The sequence below is a fragment of the Hemitrygon akajei genome, chromosome 31, assembly GCF_048418815.1.
Source record: "Hemitrygon akajei chromosome 31, sHemAka1.3, whole genome shotgun sequence".
NCBI lineage: Eukaryota > Metazoa > Chordata > Chondrichthyes > Myliobatiformes > Dasyatidae > Hemitrygon > Hemitrygon akajei.
Genome location: NC_133154.1, coordinates 41421444 through 41427443, shown reverse-complemented (window position 1 = coordinate 41427443; position 6000 = coordinate 41421444).

Here is a 6000-nt window from a genome sequence, read left to right as displayed (position 1 = left end):
ACCCCCTCTTCTCGTTGCTACCATGGGTGGGGGGGGCACACAAGCGATATTTAGAAACAGCTTCTTCCCGCCTCTCACCCGATCTCTGAACGAACTGTGAACACTATCTCGCTGCTGGTTTCCCTCTTTTGCAATATTTATTTAATTTGACTCTACATATATACATTTATAGTAATGAAATTTATTTTTATGTATTGCAATGTGCTGCTGCCGCCGCGGAGCAAGGAGCTTCACCGGTAAATTCCATATACCCGTGCTATCACTGCAGTCCAGTCACACTTATTGTCATTTCGACCATAACTGCTGGTACAGTGCATAGTAAAAATGAGACAATGTTTTTCAGGACCATGGTGTTACATGACACAGTACAAAAAACTAGACTGAACTACGTAATTGAAAAAACAACAGAGGAAAAAAAAACTACACTAGACTACAGACCTACACTGGACTGCATAAAGTGCACAGAAAAGTGCAGGCATTTACAATAAATAATAAACAGGACAGTAGGGCAAGGTGTCAGTCCAGGCTTCGGGTATTGAGGAGTCTGATAGCCTGGAGGAAGAAACTGTTACATAGTCTGGTCGTGAGTGCCCGAATGCTTCGGAGCCTTTTCCCAGACGGCAGGAGGGAGAAGAGTTTGTATGAGGGGTGCATGGGGTCCTTCATAATGCTGTTTCCTTTGCGGATGCAGTGTGTAGTGTAAATGTCTGTGATGGCAGGAAGAGAAACCCCGATGATCTTCTCAGCTGACCTCACTATCCGCTGCAGGGTCTTGCGATCCGAGATGGTGCAATTTCCGAACCAGGCAGTGATGCAGCTGCTCAGGATGCTCTCAATACAACCCCTGTAGAATGTGATGAGGATGGGGGGTGGGGGGGTGGGAGATGGACTTTCCTCAGCCTTCTCAGAAAGTAGAGACACTGCTGGGCTTTCTTTGCTATGGAGCTGGTGTTGAGGGACCCGGTGAGATTCTCCGTCAGGTGAACACCAAGAAACACCAAGAAAAGAGGTAGTGCTGAGCAAACTTGTGGGCCTGAAGGCAGACTAGTCCCCTGGTCCTGGTGGAATGCATCCCAGGGTACTGAAAGAAACGGCTGAGGTTATAGTAGAGGCTTTGGTGATGATTTACCAAAATCCTTTGGTCTCTGGGCAGGTCCTGGCGGATTGGAAGACAACAAATGTCACGCCAATGTTCAAAAAAGGATGTAGGCAAAAGGCAAGTAACTATAGACCAGTTAGTTTAACATCTGTAGTTGGGAAAACGCTTGAAGCTATCACTACAGAAATAGCGGGGTGTCTGGAAAGAAATGGATCCAACAGACAGACGCAGCATGGATTCAGCAAAGGCAGGTCCTGTTTGACAAACACTGGGGCTCTTTGAGGATATAACGAGCACAGTGGATAGAGGAGAACAGATGGATGTCATTGGATTTCCAGAAGGCGTTCGATAAGGTGCCACTTAAAAAACTTATCCATAAAATAAGGATGCATAGAGTTTGGCATGGATAGAGGGTTGGTTTTCAGCTCACCCTGAGTAGTCAGGCAAACATCCTTAACTCAAAATGCATAGAATAGAAAGTAATGCATTCAGCTCAAAAGAGCTGAATTTTGAATTTTGCTGAAATCTACTATGTGCTAACTTGATGTAAACCTTATTATTTTACTTACCATATGATTTACAACAGTATGCAACAAATTTTATGAGTGTGCTACCAGTAATGGAGAGCTGACTCAGTTTCATCACCTTTTGTACGCAATGGAACATTTGCGTTTACAGAACTAAACAAAGATATTGGCTGTCCCACTCTAAATGTTATGAGGTAGGTTCCTGAATTCAGCTTGGATTTGAGTATTCCATGGCTCTGAGCAGTATTCATGCAATATCTATACAGTTCCAGCTCACCCTGAGTAGTGAGGCAAACATACTTAACTCAAAATGCATAGAATAGAAAGTAATACATTCAGCTCAAAAGAGTGTAGAGTTGAATTTTGCTGAAATCTACTATGTGCTAACTTGATGTAAACCTTATTATTTTACTTACCATACGATTTACAACAGAATGCAACCAATTTTATGAGTGTGCTACCAATGATCGAGAGCTGACTTTCAGTTACATTACTGTTTGTACGCAATGGAACATCTGCCTTTACAGAACAAAGATATTGGCTGTTCCACTCTAAATGTTATGAGGTAGGTTCCTGAATTCAGCTTGCATTTGAGAATTCCATGGCTCTGAGCAGTATTCATGCAATATCTATACAGTTCCAGCTCACCCTGAGTAGTGAGGCAAACATACTCTGCTGTGCCAAGCAGAAAGGCATAGGGCACCTGGTGGTCACTGTCATGAGGGGCTTCGACCTCTGGTGCGACCGATTTACAGGCACTGATGGTTTTGTGACGGTCTCTTATGGGCGGGTCAAAGCTCAGACCTCAATAGTGTACAATAATAACAACCCCCAGTGGAAAGCCCGACTGGACCTGGGTGAGGTGCTGGCCACCATTGACCTGAAACTCACCCTGACGGTCTACGAAGAGGACAAGTTTAGGAACGAAGCCATGGGGACCTGTGAGGTACCCCTCACCTCTGGCTCGACAGATCTTACGTGTTACCTCAAGTACGGCAAGGTCACCTACAATCTGTCTTTCACCTGTGTCTCCCACCTGCAGGGTCCCACCTGCCATCAGTACGCCCCAAGTGCAGGAGGGCCTGGGTTCCAAGGGCTCCTATGGGCCAACCAATCCTCTTCCTCAGAGATCCCCTCCCTAAAGGTTATCTTTCCTTGACCTTTGCCCTCTCAGCTTGCTCCCAGCTGCCCCGTATGACTTCTTCACTCTTCGAGGATTCCTCTCTTATGCCAGTTCTCCTGACCTTGACCCTCTCACCCCACCTCAACCATTGCTCTCCCCATCCATCCTGCACAAACACCCTCTCTCTACATCAGATGCCTCCCCGGGCACAAAAGGCTATGCAAGGAGATACTTTAGGTACAAATTGACAGATGAAATTGTTTGATTGCCTCTTGGTTTGTTTGTTCAACCTTGTGCGTTTTTTGCAATAAACGTCACTCAGCATAATTTATCCTCTTGGTGTGAACCGTTATTATGGTGTGCTGGGATAGGGATTTCCGGGGCGGTGAGGACACGAACCTGGGGTGGAGCAGGTGAGAGGGAGAGGGTGTATGGGGGAGGAAGGGTACGATCCCCAGGTAGGGTTTGACCATGGAAGGGGAGTAGGAGTCAGAGGGCCACAGAGTTCAACATCACGATTTACACCACAGAGCCCAAGGCATCACCAGGTATTCACTGGCCTTAACCTTATTGGCAGGCAACTTAGCTAGGAGTAGCGTCACAGTGTTTGAATTTCAACGTAAAGTTATTATCAAAGTACATATGTGTCACTATATAGACCTCTGAGATTCATTTTCTTGTGGGCATTCACAGTGCACCCAAGAAACACAATAGTATCATTGAAAAACCACCCCCAACAGGATGGACAAACCACCAACGTGCAGTAAACATCAGACTGTGCAAATACAAAAAGAGGAAAATAAATAAACAAACAAACAGAAAATATCGAGACCGTGAGATGAAGTGTCCTTGAAAGTGATTCTATAGGTGGTGGGAACAGTGCAGTGATGGAGTGAGTGAAGCAAAGTTATCCTCTGTGGTTCAAGAGCCTGATGGTTGAGGGGTAATAACTGTTCCTGTCCCTGGTGGTTTGAGTCCTGAGGCTCCTGTACCTCTTAAATGATGACAACAGCAAGAAGCGAGCTTGACTTGGGTGGTGTGGGTCCCTGATGAAGGACCCTGCTTTCTTGCGACACTGGTCCTTGTAGATGTGCTCAATGGTGGGGAGGGCTTTACTTATGATGGACTGGACCCTACCCATTACTTTTTGTAGGATTTCCCACTCAAGGGCTTGATGCAGCCAGATAATATACTGTCCACCAGACATCTATTGAAGTTAGTCAAAGTTTTAGATGATATGCTGAATCTTTGCAAACTTCTAAGAAAGTAAAGGTGCCACAATGTTTTCTTTGTGATTGCACTTATGTGCTGGGCCCAGGACAGATCTCTGAAACGATAACACCAAGGAATTTAAAGTGCTGACCCTGCCCACCTCCGATCTTCCGGTGAGGACTGGCTCATGAATCTCTGGCTTCCTTCTCTTGAAGTCAATAATCAGCTCCTTGGTCTTACTGACATTGAGGGAGACATTGACATTGTTGTGGCACCACGCAGCCAGACTTTCAATCTCCCTCCTATATGCTGCTTCATCACCACATTTAATTTAGCCAATGACAGTGGTGTCATCAGCAAACTTAACTATAGCATTGGAGCTATACTTAACCATAAGTATAAAGCATGCAGAGCAGGGGGCTAAGCACACAGACTTGTGGTGCACTTGTGCTGATGGAGATTGTGGAGAGGTTATTGCCAATCCAAGCTGACTAGGGTCTGCAAGTGAAGAAATCAAAGGTCCAGTTGCAGAATGAAATATTGAGGCCAAAGTCTAGGAGCTTATTGATTAGTTTTGAGGGAATGATAGTATTGAATGGCATCTGCTGTTGACCTGTTGTATCAGTAGGCAAATTGGAATGGATCTAAGTCACTTTTCAGGAAGGATTTGATATGCTTCCTTACCAACCTCTCAAAGCACTTCCTCACAGCAGATGTAAGTGCCACTGGACGATAGCCATTGAGACAGGTTAGCACGTTCTTCTTCGGCACTGATATAAATGAAACCTGCTTGAAACAGATGGGTTCTTCAGATTGTCAAGTCGAGAGGTTAAAGATATCAGTGAACACTCCAGCCAGTTCATAAGCACAGGTCTTGAGTACTTGGCCAGGTACCCCATCAGGGCCGGATGCTTTCCGTGGGTTCACCCTCCTGAAGGATGCTCTCATGTTGGCCTCAGAGACTGAAATCATGGGGTCATTGGGGTCTGTGGCAGCTTGCGAAGGTTCCTCCATGTTTTGACAGTCAAAGCGAGCTTAGACGATATTGAGATCATTTGGGAGTGAAACCCTGCTGTCATCTATCTTCCTTCATTTCACTTTGTAAGAAGTGATAGCATCCCCATTTGCCTCAGGTTTGGTCGGAAATTGCCATTTTACCTGCCGGTGGCTTTCTGGAGGTCCGAGACATGAATGGCACCAACGCGGCCCTCAGCAGATTGCAGGTCGCGTGGTACATGCAGGGTTTCTGGCTGGGGAGGACTCAGAATGATTTTGCGAGGACACACTCATCTATGACTTAATTTATAAAGTCTGTGATGTATTCATTCAGACCCTGGCCCAGTCCACTGACTCGTATTAATCCCACAGTTGCTCCTCTGCCTCCCGTGACCACCCCTTCAGTGTCCATACCACTGGAGCCTTGTCTTTAGCCTCTGCCTGTATGCAGGTAGGGAGAGGACAGCCAAGTGATCAGATTTCCCAAAATGCAGTCTAGGAATCAGGTAGCAGGCATTCCTTGTGGTAATATGGCAGTGGTCGTGTGTGTTGGGACACCTGGTGCTGCAGGTGATATGTTGATGATAATTGGACAGAAATTTCTTCAGACAAACCTGACTGAAATCCTCGACAATGACTTTAAAGGCGCCGGGATAGGCTGTTTCCTGTTTGTACCTCGAGTGCCTGTTCAGGATCATGGAGAACTCTCTTGTTCAGTAGAACAGTCGGCGTTTAATCGTTAGATGTTCCAGGCCAGGAGAACAGGAATTCAATCAGATTGCTGTGTCTGAGCGCCACAAACAGTTTGTCATGACGCACAGACCCTCCACCTTTTGCGTTCTCTGAATCAGCGGCTGCTCCATCCGGTTTGTCAAGAAGCTGTTTGGTCTTACCGAGGTCTACGGTGTGTCCAGAGTGAGCCATGTCTCTGTGAAACATGACATGTTTCAGAAATGACATGGCATTTCTTCAGCAACCTTGCCCTTATGTCCTCAATCTTATTCTCCAGCGATTGTACATTTGCCAATAAGATACTGGGTAGA